This window comes from Chrysemys picta, chromosome 6 (genome assembly GCF_011386835.1).
Source record: "Chrysemys picta bellii isolate R12L10 chromosome 6, ASM1138683v2, whole genome shotgun sequence".
In the NCBI taxonomy this organism is placed as follows: domain Eukaryota; kingdom Metazoa; phylum Chordata; order Testudines; family Emydidae; genus Chrysemys; species Chrysemys picta.
The window spans coordinates 121,263,501-121,280,731 of record NC_088796.1 but is presented as its reverse complement, the minus strand read 5'-3'; the positions used below and the strand labels follow the sequence as shown (position 1 = coordinate 121,280,731).

General features: G+C 40.2%; 1 long non-coding RNA gene across 1 annotated transcript in view; it reads right to left on the bottom strand.

Annotated features, from left to right (window-relative positions):
* Positions 1-1,630: 1,630 nt before the first annotated feature.
* The window catches only part of LOC135972441 (uncharacterized), a 75,784-nt gene continuing 60,183 nt past the window's right edge, over positions 1,631-17,231 (bottom strand). The window contains exons 2-3 of the long non-coding RNA XR_010588907.1: positions 10,908-10,966; positions 1,631-1,708 (exon numbers count right to left, since the gene is read on the bottom strand). This is a non-coding gene — a long non-coding RNA (uncharacterized LOC135972441). The remainder of the gene's footprint in view (positions 1,709-10,907; positions 10,967-17,231) is intronic.

Here is a 17,231-nt window from a genome sequence, read left to right as displayed (position 1 = left end):
AGTAGGCTTTCTTTTTAATCTTTGTTTTGTATCTGGAATCCCTTCTTTATATTTTCTCTTTCTGTGTCTAGTCTCTCTTTCACTTTTTTTTTTTTTTTTTTTTGGTATCTCACCTCCATTTCCTTCACTATCATGTTGTATTTTCTTGCATCTTAGCACTATTTCCTCACTGAGCGCTTCCTTTTTCTCTCAGTTTCAAGGAGAATTCACTTTTCCCCGCTCTCTATATATCACATGTATGTTTTACTTACTTACCATTCTTAACCTTCCAGGAAACGTCTGGTGTTAACATGGATTGCTGAAAGGGTTATCATGCAAAACATGCTGCTTGAAGCAGAAAGCCATTGCAAATGTTTAACGGGTATGCTTAAAGGGTAGGTTGTAAATTCTAAAATTGCATCTTCTGTCATGCAAACAGTGTGTGCTAAGAAAGATGCCATAATCAAGAAGAACAAAAATGAAAGTATATTTGGTTGGATTTAAAGAATCATCTTTCAAGTTTGTTTTTAAGTGAGTTCTGATCGCCCCTAACACCATCGGTATCTCTCTCATACCCTTAAACAGGATACAGCTCTTGAACTAGTGAACTCATTGGGAGAAATGGGGAAAAAATTCATTATTAGTCTTGAATGTGTTTTCAAGTACAGGTTGTGCACTGTTCTGTCTGGTGAGATAGAAGAACTGGAAGGTAGCTTGATTCTGATTCTGCTGTAGTCCAAACATGTTAATTATCTCGGAATGTGAAGAATAAGATCTACAGTAAATGAAAAATTTGGAGCCACGTCCTGCAGTCCTGAGACAGGAATGTAGATACTCCAGCGATGAAGGTTGTATAAGGGTACTAGGGTAAGACATTACCCATTCAAAGGTCCTATTGACTTCAACAGGAATCATTTGTCTCACTGGGAGTTTAGCTTGAGAAAGGACTACATGAAATGAAAGTCCATCTGTAAATTCCCTCTATGTATCTATTCTACACCCCACTGTATCTCATCCTTCTTTTTCCTTATCTAGCTAGGACCAAATTCATCAAGGTACTTAAGCATATACCTAACTGCAAGCGTGTGAGTTAGTCCCACTGAAATCAAGCAATTACCATGCTGAATTGGAGCACTGGAAGTGCATCCAAAACCCACTCACTCAATGAAAGATTCTCATTGACCTCAGTGGACTTTGGATCAGGACCCTAATAAACATAGTATTGTTTATATAGCTCTCTCTTGATTGTCGTATTGTTTTCTGTACCATAGCATTTGAAATAGTTATAGCCCATGAGGCCCGTCTCCATTGCATCCTTCAGTTAGTCACTGGCTATATGGTGGAACCCTAATCTTGTTCCTCTCTAATACAATCCTGCCCTATCATGTCACACTGTCTATGGCCTGTGCTAAGAATGTTGCAGTGATAACGTTATAAGGAGGTGAGCCGATGGTATTACTGCAGAACTCCAGATTTTACCTTTTTTATTGATTCACATGAAACATTAATGCAATGCTCCCTATCTGTTTTTTTCCTCAAAACACGTTTAAAGGGAAAAACAAATCAATGATAGCATGAGCCTTGAATTCACAAGCAATTTTATGCAAGACAATTAACAACCAAGCAAACAAACAAAAATAGACATACACTTACATTTTAACCTTTCGTGGGGTGATTATTGGGGTCTCTTTTTAAGTCCAGTTAGGGCCATGGTGCCAGATGGACAGCACTATAGACAAAATTCCAGATTTTTAAAGTTAGATACTCACGGTTGTGTGCAATACTTTGTGTTCTGCAAATACCTTATTTGCACATCAAGTATTTGTGAGCACACCTGGTCAGGGAGGAGCCTGTTCCCCAACATGTATGCATGAATACGTCATCTCTGTATACTATGCAGGTACATAAATTGGGGGTGTGACAATGTATGTGTGCAATTGCACGTACACCTCCTCCTCGATATAACGCAACCCGATATAACACGAATTTGGATATAACGCGGTAAAGCAGTGCTCCGGTGGATCAAAGCAAGTTCGATATAACGCGGTTTCACCTATAACACAGTAAGAATTTTTGGCTCCCGAGGACAGCGTTATATTAAGGTAGAGGTGTACTTAACTTTGAAAGTCTGACCTTAATTTTCTCTACAAAATCCTTTGAAGAGGTCCAGCCTGGATACAGGCCATTAAAACTTCTCTATCTCGCCCCAAACGGCTGTGGACCAGATCCTCAGCTGGTGTAAATCACATAGTGCTAGTGACTTCTCTAGGGTTAAGCTGATTTGCATCAGCTGAGAATTTGCCTTTGTTCTGAAATGACCATTTCTAGGCACGAAAAAAGGTACTTCATAATCCATACCCTAAACACCCAGTCAGTCCGTGGTCTCGCTTCTGAAATTAACAAAGGTACCTCCTATGATTATGGTGATGTGGAGATTATCCATTAATAAATGCACTAATATCCTTCAGTCATTTCACACAGGTTACTGGACAGTAACTATGGCTACTCTCACTACCAACCTGAATCAGACTCAGGAAACAGCAGTGAAGGTTTCTGCCTCCCATCGCCAGTCCTTTCATAGATTCATAGATTCTAAGACTGGAAAGGACCTCGAGAGGTCATCGAGTCCAGTCCCCTGCCCTCATGGCAGGACCAAATACTGTCTAGACCATCCCTGATAGACATTTATCTAACCTACTCTTAAATATCTCTAGAGATGGAGATTCCACAACCTCCCTAGGCTATCCTTTGAGCTATCCCGTTTCTTGCCTTCATTTGGGAGGAAAACAACCAACCAACCCTTTCCTCCCCCCTTTTAACATACCCTGTAATTAAAAGGAACAAATATTTTCATCCAGAATTAGCCCCATATTTACAGTTCTCAGCAATAGAAAATAACAAAATAATGATGAGTACAAACTAGAGATGTCAGCTACCAAACCTGTGAACTAAGCACAATACAGTTTAGTGTTATAAAGAAGAACAGTTCCAAACGAAATCCCTACACTATAAGGCATCTCTGAGCAACTGAATCTTCACAGGATTTCACCATTTCTTCATTCATGTCCACGTGCAAGTCCCATTATCCTGCAATAAAAAACCTGATTCTAAAGAACTGAGGTAGGCTACACATATTTAGATAACATGAGGTGGTTTGTGCATCTGAAGCTTATGCCGCTTGAAATATTTCATTACATAGACTGGAAGAAATTAATGGGATTTTCCCATTCAATTTCAGTCCTTAACATTTGGACTCTAATATATACATTTCTCATGCTGGTTTCTGGGATGAGCAGCTACATGATGTCTTGTGAATCTTAATGGCAACTGAAACATCTACAGTAGCAGTTTTTTAAAAGGTCATGATATAACAAAGGAATTTGCACTCCATTAGTGCCAATGGAGCCTCATACTGGGACTAGCCTGGCATACAGCATATGTCAAAGACACCCCTAGCAGTCATATTTTCAATTTCTCATTACAGAGCTGTTAGAAAAATGGCTAAGGGACACTGATGCCCCTTTTAGTCATAGATCAAGACCTGCCCCACTAAAGACCTAATGGATGAATGAGTTTTGTTGTGAAAAATGGCTTGTATAATATTTTCCATTAATGTGTAGGAACCTCAGTGATACATACAGATTTGTTCACCCAATATATCAGGAGTGGCCAACCTGTAGCTCCGGAGCCACATGTGGCTCTTAATATGTGGCTCCTTGTATAGGCACCGACTCCGGGGCTGGAGCTACAGGCACCAACTTTCCAATGTGCCCGGGGGGTGCTCACTGCTCACACCCCTGGCTCTGCCACAGGCCCTGCCCCCACTCCACCCCTTCCTGCCCCCTCCCCTGAGCCCTCCGTGCCCTCGCTCCTCCCACTCCCCCCGAGAGCCTCCTTCACACCACGAAACAGATGATTGGGAGGGAAGGGGAGGCACTGATCAGCAGGGCTGCTGGTGGGCAGGGGCGCTGGGAGCGGGGTGGGGGAGCTGATGGTGGGCAGCTGATATATTACTGTGGCTCTTTGCCAATGTACATTGGTAAATTCTGGTTCCTTCTCAGGCTCAGCTGGTCACCCCTGCAATATATTGTTATGAGCTGGGTGAAACCGTGTAATGGGTGAGATTAAAAAGCCAAATGTGAATGTCAAAACACAGTGTGGCTAGTGAAAGCTAGAGAGACAGCTTTGGGTCTGGTGTTGGGGCTCTAAGCTATGAAACCACTCCTTTTAGTCTTTCTTCTTTGTACATTCTTGGCACGGCCTTTGATGTCATCTTGTTTATTTACAAGCCTCCACCAATGTCTAATTCCAACTGAAACATCCCCAAAGTCCAACTAGCCTGGACAGGTTAAAAAAGGGCCAACAGTATTTTAGACACAAACACACACAATATGATTCACTACTGTGGGGGCAGGCGGTGCCTGTGGCTACAGGGGCAGTCGGCAGAGGGTAAAACTGCTCTTCCCACACCATTTTTCTGGGATAAGCTGCTTTAAACTCCATTTAAGGCTTCACAGTCACCCGCAGCGCCCCATGCGATCCCTAGAAGATGTGTACCAAAAGATTTATGTCCTGATGTCCTGACACTGCCAAATCTGCTTTACAATTATTGTTGGGTGTGAAATACTCACTGGGTTCTATTTATTAGAATGGTTTAAAAAATAATAATCTACAGAAAATGTTGCTTTCCCCATTTTGCAACAAAATTTTGAACTTTTCATCATTTTCAAGCCATCTCTAATGTTTATATTTAAACTATCCACCAGGGAGACATTTTAAAATACAATCACTAGAGTCATTATAAGCCATCTCAACAAGAAACATTTTTTTCCCCTCTGCACTTTCTTCTGGCTACAAATGACATTTCACTCACACTGTTCCTCGAGCTCTGCTGACATTACTGCCAATGCTGATGCAGAAGTAAAGCGCATAAAAAAAGCAATGCACTTTTTACCAGGAAGATTAGAAATGGTTTTTTTCTCTGTTAATGCAACAGTTACAAAACAGATGAGCTCAAAGTGTTGGGGCAAACATTTACTTTCAAACGTCTAATAATAAGAAGAATGATACAATTATATGTGACAGCAATTTCAGTGCTATAGTTCACGGTGTGGTCTCATCTCCTGAGTGAATGGAGTAGTCATGAAAATGAGAGACTAATAAATAGGGTTGTGTGTTTGTTTGTTTTTTCCGCCCTTTTTTGTGGGAGGAAGAGCGGGGTTTAAAGATTTGGTGACACCAAAATGTTTTGGGAATTTATGTCAATTTAGCGGAATTGTTTCTGCCAAAAGAATTGCTGAAAAATAAGCAAAATGTTTTGTTTTGACTTTTTTTGTTAAAGAAATGCTTCAGGGTTGTTTTTTTCAGTTCAGAGTGACCTTTTGTTTAATAATTTCCTTTTACTTTATTATATTAAAATTAAAAATGTAAAAATAGGCTCAATATCAAAATGAAATATTCTGTTCAACCTGAAACTTTGTTTTATTATTTGCTGAAATTTCAAAAGTTTTGGTTTTCGGTTTGACCCAAACAATTTTTTTTATTTGTCAAAATGGCCAGCAAACCAAAAACAATTCTGATATCTGCACAGCTCTACTAAGACTGGCATGAACATTGTGAGTTTCCCGCAAAAGCTTTGCCAACGATCATCAGTCTTAACCCATAATGTGGTAGTCCAGGCCTGGGCTGCCACCTCGTTCTATTTTTTTTTTTTTAATTCCTCAACATGGACACATGAGCTAGGCTTACGAAACCACATTTTCAGTTGTGAAATGATGGAGGATTTGAACCCTGGTCTCTAGCACCTAAGAAAAGGCTAAGACACTAAACCAATGTGGCACACAGGCAAAGAGGGACCAGATAGTGTCAATAATAAACTATGAAATAAGAAAATGAGAGATTATTGGCTTTCTGGCCCATGGACCTGTATGTATAAATCAAGCATGCCATTGCAACAAGTGAAGAGAGTTAGTATCAGTTAATGATATTATTTATGGTTTAGACTAAATTACTGTGTATGTATGTGTGAGGGTGGGGGATCACTGAAGCCAATTGAAAAACTCCTACTGACTTCCATTGGGACAGGCTGGATTTCACCCACTTTTCCAGCTCTGTGCATACGGCAGACATTTCATTGACTTGAATGGAGTTATTCAGATTTACTCTGGCATAAGTGAGAGCACAATTTGGCCCACAGGACCCATTTCCATCAGCGACCCTGAGCTAAAGTTCATTTTGATGGTGAATGCAGAGAGAGGCAGTGATTCCTAAATGATTTGGGGATACAGATCCGGTCTCCCAGGATACATGTTTGGTCCCTCAATTCCTTTCAAAGGTACTGCAATAGTTGGAGGGAAACGTGTATGAACATACTGGACCGACATACACAATACAAGCAAGTTAGTGAGGATACTCAGGATTAATTTGGGGCAAATAGCTATAACCAATTAGTTGGACTGTTTAACATTGAAATGATGCAGTTCTTTAGTTTAGATGAGCCTTGATGCCCTGTCTAAAGTAGTGTTTATTTGGTTTAAACACAGTAGGACATCCACATAGTCTGATCAAATCACATTTAGACCAATTTATCCTGAACCAATCTACACCTGTCTTTTAAATTAATTAAGCAAACATGATTCCTCATCTCACGTAGACAGGGTCTTATGGCTAAATGCTACCATCAGATACCAGGAGATCATAATCAGGTACATAGTTTGAATTAATTATTTGGGGGAATAAATATGTCACTAGTAGTGACCCTCGCAATGCTCTCTGATTGAGAATAGTGATCTGTTTTCACGTTTTGTTTTGCATCTTGCATCCCTTCAGAAGGGTGGAGTTTGGGGAAATTTTTACGGTGCACCCCACTAACAGAAAATGGATTTCTCCAGCCAAAAACGGGCTTAAATTTCAGATGAAAAAAAAAATGTATTCCGAGTCTTGAGTGAGGCACAAACACCACCTCAGCTGTGGAGACAATAGGCCGATGAAAATGACAAGGAGCATTTCAGTAATACGAACACACGGAAATACACAATATAGTCTCAAATTAAACATATTCTGGCATAATTTCCCATATTAACGACATTTTTGGACATCTCTAATGTAACCCTTAGTTTTGTATTTAGCCCTGAGATAACACAGTAATGAACACAATAGAAATGCCTGGACACAGATATCTAAAACTTTTGAAATGGACAAATAGACACCATCCATTTCTAAGTGATCCTAATGAAATCTAGATATAAACAAAGTGGGACTAACTTGTACCTTCTGATGGACCCTCCCCAATCTGTACATTAAATCAATTTAAAATCCCTAGGACAGCAGCTGCTCTCAATTAGACATGTAGATCTACATTAATTCCAATGTGAGCAGTGGAATTACTCTAGATTTATACCAGCATAGGCTAGCTAAGAGCAGAATTTGGCCTCTTTACACTAATTTAGACTTAGGGCTTGTTTACACACAAAGCTCTGACCAAAAGCAAGATTTAAAATGGATTTACTTAAGCTGGTGGAAAAGGCTAGATGGACCCTCTTAACACAATATAAATCTGGTATATGTGGTGTTAGTTGTGAACATTGAGAGCCACTTTTCAGGATGAAGAGCATATTGGTAAGAGTCTGTATAAAGGGGATATAAAGATAGTGTGGCATTCATCTCAACCACAGCATTCTGAGTTTCTGTAATCTCATAGAATCTCAGGGTTGGAAGGGACCTCAGGAGGTCATCTAGTCCAATCCCCTGCTTAAAGTAGGGTTAGGCCCCAGACAGATTTTTGCCCCGGATCCCTAAATGGCCCCCATCAAGGATTGAACTTACATCTCTGGGTTTAGGAGGCCAACGCTCAAACCACTGAGCTATTCCTTGTTTATATTATTTAGCTTAAATTGATTAGGATGGTGCATGAATTGAACTGAACTAAGTCACACTTGAACTGAAATCATACAAATACTAATAATTAATAAAAACCAACTATGTACAGGGTTTACATCTGTTTATCTAAATCCCTTAAAATAATTAACTTAAACCAGTGCAACTTCTGTGTGCAGGCAAGGCCTTACTTATGAAGGGCACAATGCTGCAACCCTTACTCATATTTCGGTCAAGTAAATATGGCCCCATAATTGCAGTATCCAAATGCAAAGCAATTAGATTGGGCCCAATGGCTCAGCACTGCTATCCCACTGGGTCAGGACACAAGCTTCTGAGAGGTCATTAGCTCAGCAGCTTTGGCATGTCAAGGCACAAGCCTCTTGAACTAGTTGGGCGGATGTGATACCACAAGTCTACACAGCTGGGGCACTTACAAGTCTCAGAGCCCAGGTTGACAGACTCAGGCTAATGCTACGGCGCTAAAAATAGTGGTGTGGACATTGAGGTTCAGGCTTTGAAGCCTAGGGATGGGGGGGTGGGCTTGAGAGCCTAAGTTGCAATGTCTGGTTTTAGCATTATAGTGCGAGCCGGAGTCTGTCGACCCAGGCTCTGAGACGCACCGCTGCGGGCTGCTGCTTGCTGTGTAGATGTACCCTGTGAGGTTACTGGCTCAGCCCGTTCCCCTTCCCATAAACATACATAACAGGGCCAGATCCGCAGCTCCATTGAAGTTAAAGAGCTGATGAGCTGTGTCCAATGAAGCCAGCTGATCAGGCCTTCAGCGTCACTGAATAGGGCGGTATAGAACTCAAAACACATGTACTGAGGAAAAGCACACACAACCAAAAATCTCCTATCTCCTTAGCCATACAGAATGAGAAACACGAACAAAACTCCGCTGGTAAAGGGAAAAAAAACAACACGGGCCCCAAAGTGTGAGCACTGTGCTTCAATTGTATTCAATACATCCTTTCAGCTTGCTCTTACTTTAATCATAGTTCACAATTACCGACCCTAACTAACATGCTCACTCCCACCTATCCTTTCCAACCATTTGGAACCAGAGATGACCGAACACATAAATATTCTGGCTGGAATTTTCCAATATGCCTAAGGGAGTTTGATGTCAAATTCCCTTTGACTTTCAATAGGAGTTGGGCACCTAACTCTTAGGCCTGATTGAAAAGCCCAACCTCTATTTTTTATAATTTATGGAGTCATTTTAATCAGCTAACCCCGTTTCTTTCTTTGCTACAGGTGGGGTTCCAGTCATCTTCTGTGACGACAGATTTTTTTTATTAAAGCATCTTCTACCCTTTATGCAAATTTGTGACCAATAGTTTAGTGCCAACGGACAACAGCCCTGCAGTTATTTTAAAAAAGAGGTATTTACCAATTCGACATTAACCATTCTGCAACTTTAAACACCATTCTGCATTAACTGTCGCTTGCATCTGAACATGGAGCACTTACATTAAGGTACAACACATCTGCTGTGCTCGTAAATCTACAACGAACAGTACATCCTAATATTCCATTCATTTCAACAGAGTCTTGGGAAAACATTGGCAGTACACATAGGCTAAAATGGAGGAGCAGCAGCCAAAAGGCTCATTTAGAACACAATACTAATTGTCTTTTGTGTGTGTTTGTTTTAGATTTTAATTAGGAGGAAATTCTCTGATAAAGGAATCGATCCATTTTCCTGCAGCTGGTTTTTAAGCTGTTTTTTAAGTAATACAAGCTAAACACTGTTTGTATATAATGGATTAACCGTACATATGTTGGGTTGGATGTCTACACAACTGGATGCTTTTGTAAGCGACTGCTCTAATACAACCACAAGTTATTGTGCTTGATGCAGGACTCCCTGGGTGAAAGTCCATGGCCTGTGCTCTGTATGAGGACAGACTAGGTGATCACAATGGTTTCATCTCACCTTCAAAATCTATGAATATGTGCTCTAGATTTTTTTGCCAAAGGAATCTTTTCTACTCAAGCCTTGAAATCTGCTTTCTATGTGAAATTTGGCTTCATGTTAGGGAGGAGTGAATCGGTTAGGGGGAAAAAGCCTAAACTGATCCAGAACGTTGCTCAGAATTAGTAATCAATAAAAACATTAGTGGAGTCACGTATTGTTCACTGAGAGTCAGGGTGTCAGAATCTGGCCCTACACTTAAAATGCTGCACCGCTGCAGCTGCGCCACTGCGGCCTTTCAGTGAAGACACAACCTAAGTCTACTGACCGAATTTCCTCGTGTAGGCCGGGCCTAAGCCTTTGTAACGCCCTGAGGAAAGGACTCTTCATCAGTTCCTATATCCCAGGCGCAACTCTAGAAAGCAACTCAGGCTCAGACCCTTCCTTTTTTCTCTAGGTAGGGGAAGTAAGTAGCTGATTTCCCCTCTCGTGGACGGACAGTTTTACTGGTTGGTAAATAGGGTGGGTAAAAAGCCAAGGCTCTGGCCCTTCCCGACTCGTCTCTATCCATTTACTCACACTTTAGCAATACCTGAATACCAAGGGCATCACATCAGACCTAGATCCAAGAGCGGCGTAGGCTGAATGAGGGAGTTGGGGAGTGGGTCTCATATCCTATACTCCCCTGCTCAGCTAAGACAGATAAGGGCACAGCCTAATCCATAAATGATTTGTTTGAAATACCACAACTATTCGAGTTATCCAGGGGCTAGAAGGGATAGAATACCATCGCTTGAGCATGTTTCAAGACGAAGAGATGGTGATTTATTGTTAAACGTATTCCTTTAATAGTTATTTTGCTTTTTTTCCTGTTTGGAGTTACTTTGCTTAAGCTTTCACAAGGGGCACTAGGTGAAGGTTGCCTCAGCCAGCCAACCAGCCCTGTGACATGGCAGTAGATGGTTCCTTATTCTTTTCCCCGCCAAACTGGATTTTGATGAGATGCACCAACATACAGCAAATTGAATCATTTCTCCCATGGAAATTCCACGTCGAGGCAAGCACATGCCCTCTGGATTTTTGCAACAATCATAACCCCGGTAGGAGAACAGTCCAATTTCCCTCGTCTTACCTTGTGGGACAGATAGATGGGCAATGCTGTAAACACCGAAATCCCCAGTCTGTGCAGGGCTGCAAATGGAAATCAGACAGAAAAGAAAGCTTTAAAACTCATTAACATTGAGTGCTCTATGTAGGAGGAGGAGAGAGAAATACGGCAGCTTGAGAGTCATAGACTTGCAAGAAGAAAATTACAGACTAGGGCATATTGAACCAGATGTGCCTGCTGACTGCTAGCAAGAAACTAAGCAGCTTGTCGATAAGTACCAAACTGGGTACAGCACAGCAATTGCACTCTGCACATCGGTTGATAATCATCCCCTTGTGATGGGTAAAGATCTATGCTGACGTTACTCACTCTAGCTCAGTGGTCCCTAAACATGGGACACACACCCCTAAGGGGGCACGGAATAATGTTCAGGGGGGCATGGTAGGGCCTGGGGCAGGCCCTATGGGGGAGGAGGGAGGGAGTGCTACCCAGCCCCGTTCTGCCCCAGCCCCTCCCCGAGCCAGGTTCAACCTGAAATAATTTTTTTGTCCCCATTTTTTTTTGAATTGTCAGTGAGCCAAAAAAATCCATTATTTGCACATTATTCTATTTATGCCATTGCCATCAGTCACCATCTCTTCTGTCCTGCTCTATGGGGAAGCTCCATCAGGAATCTCAATGCATTGCTTTTATCTGTTCATTTGTCAGAGTAGCATCAACAAGCTACCTAGGTGTCATGGAGTGAGGACTAGGAAAACTAGGACTTGAACAGCAATCTGGCAACAACAGTGACAACAATTTTACAGGTCACCTTCATGGGCTCACCACTGCAGTGAAAAATATAGCAAAGGGAAATGAAAATAAAACACCAAAGTCATTTGTAGGTAAGGATCAGAATTCTGCTTTACACAGGCTTGTAAGAAGGAGTTTTGGCTGTTAGACTAGACTAGAAATCCACGTTTTAGTATGCTTCTCGCAAGCTGACCAATACATTCCACCAGGACAACATTTAATCAACATGCCACTTCCACATAAAGGTGGGGAAGAGTGAGAGGAAATTCAGTGACTGGAAAGTTTCCTATACCTGAAGTCTTGGATTTAAGGAAGGATCCCTGGAATTTGGGCGCCTCTGAAAAGCTCAGATGAAATCTGTGTAAAGGAAGCATTGGGCAAATGTGGGGCTGTAGAGGGAGAGGCAGTACAAAATGTACTAGAAAGCCCATCACCCTTTTCTTACAGCACGGATGAGACCATATCTAGGGCCAGATCCTCAGCTAGTATAAATTGACATAGCTACATTAGCTTCCATAGATTCTATGATAATTTACACCAAGTCCTGGCTCCCAAAAAAACTGTATGGAGTTCTTGGAACCTCAGGGCCAGAAAGATTCAGTAGACAAACTGGAGTGAGTTCAGAGAAGAGTAACAAAGATGTGGGCTGGGAGCTTTCTTGGTGATCTAAGCAGGAGTAACTACAATAGAAGAAATAGGATGATAAGAAAAGGAAAATTCAAAGGAAGTGGTGGAAGCCCTACCGGTTAGTCTTTAAATGCATTCTGGACAAAACACTGGGAAATGTACTCCTTCCGGAAAACCTGCCTAGAACTAGCCCACCTAACCTCAGTGTATCAGTTAGTTAAATGAACAAGACAATGCATACCTAATACTAGGGCTTCCTTCATTAATAAAATGAAACATGTCAAATTGATTACCAAGTAGCGGTTATCTTTAACTAAAGGTCCAACAACATTGTACGGCTAACCTCAGCAATATTTTAAAGAAGTCACTTAAAACTATTGGTAGTGAACCTCAGTGCAGGTTGAACAGTTTTTGAAAAGCACTTTAATTTCCTGGATAAAAGGCCTGATAGATGTGCAAATGATGATACAGTTTCCTTGATATGCTTAACTAAGGCATTTTACAGCTGAAGTTAAATCAGTTGATTGCTGGACCGGTAACATTCGATGTGTGCTGTGACGGATTCAGTTATTTTGCTCAGCCTCTTTGAAATTAAAAGTGGCAGAAGCTATATAGAACTCTTTCTGTGGGCATAAATAATTTTTGTTTTCTTCATTCATTTTGAAAAAGGCCATAGATACAGTCTACAGTGAAGAAGCTATATAAAAAATTAGGACTGTCAATTAATCACAGTTAACTCACGCGATTAACTCAAAAAATTAATCGTGATTAATCACACTTACAATAGAATACCAACTGCAATTTATTAAATATTTTGGATGTTTTTCTACATGTTCACAGAATACAAAATGCACAGTGCTCACTTTATATTATTAGTTTTGATTACAAATATATGCACTGTAAAAATGATAAAAGAAATTGTATTTATCAATTCACTTCATACAAGTACTGAAGTGCAATCTCTTTATCGTGAAAGTGTAACTTACAAATGCAGATTTTTTTGGTTACATAACTGCACTCAAAACCAAAACAATGTAAAACTTTAGAGCCTACAAGTCCACTCAGTCCTACTTCTTATTCTGCCAGTCGCTAAGACAAACAAGTGTGGGAGATACTGCTGCCTGGTTCTTATTTACAATGTCACCTGAACGTGAGAACACTTTTGTACCAGGCGTCACAAGGTATTTACATGCCAGACATGCTAAATATTTGTATGCCCCTTCGTGCTTCGGTCACCATTCCAGAGGACATGCTTTCATACTGATGATGCTTATTAAAAAGAATCGTGTTAGACCTTTTGGCCACAGCATCACATTGTGAACTCTCGTCTTTGTACCTCACCTAGCCCAATGAATTCCTGATCCTGATTGGGGCCTCTGTGTGCTACCTTACTTTAACTCTACTAACATTAGACTTTTTGTAAAAGTTCCCTCAAACAAAATTCTATGACCACATGAAATTTAGCTAATTGTTGCTCACCTTCAAATATTCCTGTTAACTCTATTTTATTGTCACCATCAGTAATATCATTGAATTGCAGTAGCCACTAGAGGGCCCAAATCAGGGATCTGGGCCACACCGTGCTGGACATTGTACATGAACGAAGGCAGAGACAATCCTTGTCCCAAAGAGTTTGCAGTCTTAGTAAAGTGACCCCAATCTTTCAATAATGTGCCAACTGGCTTGGAAAAAATGGTTTTAGCTCCAAAACGACAGCAAATTAATGCTGCTTTCATAGCAGCATAATGTGCCCATATTCCTGTCAGTGATAGGCCTTCCATACCACTCACTGCCCTTGCAATCATTCCTGTCAGGAACAGGAGTAATAGAAGCAGGGGAGGGTACTTAGCTTTCACAGGCAGATCCTGAGGATTCATGTTGAATTACATTATAACTGCAGACCTCTCAGCTGCTGCTAGAATTCCCCGTGACCTAAAAAATGGAGGATCCATGAATTTAACCAATTGTGGTTGGTGTTATAATGGAAAATATTGGGCAACCTTAACTCTTGGAGATGCTGCCAACTCAACCCATAATGTGGAAGGACCAACCAGAATTTCTCTTTTAGAGTTTTGGATGAATTCAAGTTCCTGTGTGTTATATGGAGTCTATAATCCCAGCAACACTTCATCGAAACACATAATGGAGCTTTAGTACCAGACAAGCTGGTGTGCTGTAGACTTAATTTTTCCACAGACTAAGTCTCTGTGTAGAGATGCCCTAAGTTTGACTGAGATTCTTCCATAAGCAATATCCAAGGCCAGGTGAAGAGTTCAAATTAAATTAAAGTTGCAGTCAAAAGACCTTAGGGAGATACACCCTTCAAAGACTATACAAGCAGTATTCATCCAAAACATATTTGCTATGCAAAATATAACAAGTTTCCTTAGCAACAAGCATTTTCATGTCAAAGACCTGCTCTCTCAGAACTTATCCACTATGGATTATTTATCCCATTATCTCTAAGTGTTAGAGGCTAACTAAAAGCATTTATTGTTGTTTTATCCTTACATTTGCATACATTTTTAGCTCTTCACTATGCTAACAAAAATAACTGTAACAGAGACTAGTGTATGTTATTAATTATTGGAATTAAGCTAGTACATCTACATATAAATGAAAATGTTAGAAAGCCCTTTAAAGTATAATGAATCTTTTTTATATCTTCAACTGAATCTATAAGTTTTGCTAGTGACCTCATAAAAACCGTGTTTTCTGTTAGTATTTAAAAATGTTTCACAACCAGCTAAAAGCAGTCCACATTATTTGTTACATGAAATAATTATTCATTTCACAATAAAGATAATGTTATTTTAATGCTAATAATAGCTAATAAATGTTGACTTTCAGATGAGTCACTGCAAGATTTGTCTATTTGAATATCAAATCTATTAATTCCCTATAAGTTCAAAAAGTTTATTCTGGTGAACTTCTGGTTTTCAGGCCAAGTTCTCTTCTGACATAACTTGTAATCATCTAGCCAGATCTCCTCTGTAACATAGGACAAAAACTTCATAAAAAAATATCTAGAGCATAAACATCTAATTGTGATTTTAAAATTACCAGTCATGGAAAATCCACCACAAGTCTTGGTAACTTACTTCAGTGGTTAATTACCTCAATGTTAAAAATGTACCTTATTCTCAATCTGAATTTGTCAAGCTTCAATTTCCAACCATTGAAGTGTGTTATACTTGTCTCTGCTAGATTGAAGAGCCCATTATTAAATATTTGTTGCCCATGTAGATATTTATGGACTGTAATCAAGTCACTCCTTGGCCTTCTCTTTGTAAAGTTAAATAGATTTAGCTCCTGGAGTCTCTTGCTATAAGGCAGGTTTTCTAATCCTCTAATCATTCTCATGGCTCTTCACTGAACCCTCTCCAATTTATCAACATCCCTCTTGAATTGTGAACACCAGAACTGGGCAAAGTATTCTAGCAGTGATTGCACCAGTGCCAAATATAGATGTAAAATATCCTCTCTACTCCTATTCAAGATTTCCCTGTTTATGTGTCCAAGGATCGTGTTAGACCTTTTGGCCACAGCATCGCATTGGGAACTCATGTTCAGCTGATTATCCACCATGACCACCAGATCTTTTCCAGAGTCACTGCTTCCCAGGCTACAATCCCCAGTCCTGTAAGTATAGACTACTTTCTTTGCTTCTAGATGTACACATTTGCACTTAGCCATATTAAAGATCATATTGTTTATTTGTGCCTAGCTTACCAACTGATCCAGATTGTACTATAACGGTGACCTATCCTCTTCATTATTTACCATTCCCCCAATTTTTGTGTCATCTGAAAGCTTTATCGGTGATGATTTTATGTTTTCTTCCATTGATAAAAACATTACGTAGTGTAGGGCCAAGAACCGATCTCCACGTGACCCCACCAGGAACACACCTACTTGATGATGGTTCCTCATTTACAATTACATTATTAGACCTACTTGTCAGCCAGCTTTTAATCCATTAAATGTGTGCCATGTTAATTTTATACTGTTCTTAGTGTTTTAATCAGAATGTCACGTGGTACCAAGTCAAACACCTTACAGAAGTCTAAGTCTATTACCTCAATACTATTACTTTTATCAACCAAACTTGTAATCTCATGAAAAAAAAGATATCAAGTTAGATTTCAAACTGCACAGATGATAGTCTGGTTGGGAAGCACTGAGATTACCTGGGGAGTAGCTCACGCAAGTGAACTTCCTGCCCTCTTTCTCAAACACCTCTAATGGAGACAAGGCCTGATTCTTCACTGCCTTGCACTTTGTGCAGCCGTTTGCACCTGTGCAAAGTCAACATAAAATTCTACCAGGTAGCATTTTATGTCCACTTTGCACTCATGCTATTGTAAGGCCCTGATCTAGCTCCCGCCTAAATCAGTGGAAACTGAAAAAGGCTGTAGCACATGATTATTGACCACACAGTGTGCAAGGCAATGGCGACATAGGCCATTTGTCAAGGGCCTATTTCTGTTGGGCCCAATACTGTTTACATGTCAATATTCAAGTCCCAAAACCTGCCTGTTTGTAAGTTAATTGTATGAATAGGAAATGTGCTGATATTATTCTACAGATGGAATAATGTCTGTTTGCCTAATACAAACTCAAAAATGGGGAAAGGATTTTCTTTAAATTTTCAACCAACAGCAAAATTTGCCTTTGGACAAAGAACAAGCATGCAAAATGTTTGCACTGAAAGGTGATGAGGAAATTTTTGAGGAAAAAAATTATTTTTGGTCAGTCAAAATGTCATTTCAAATGGTACATTTTTAGCGGTATCATTCAGAGATACATGCATATTATTTTATTAAAGCTTTCTGGGGGTAACTTTTTGCAAATAATTTGCTAGTTCCAGGGCCAGCTCCAGGCACCAGTGAAGGAAGCAGGTGATTGGGGCAGCCAATGGAAAGGGGC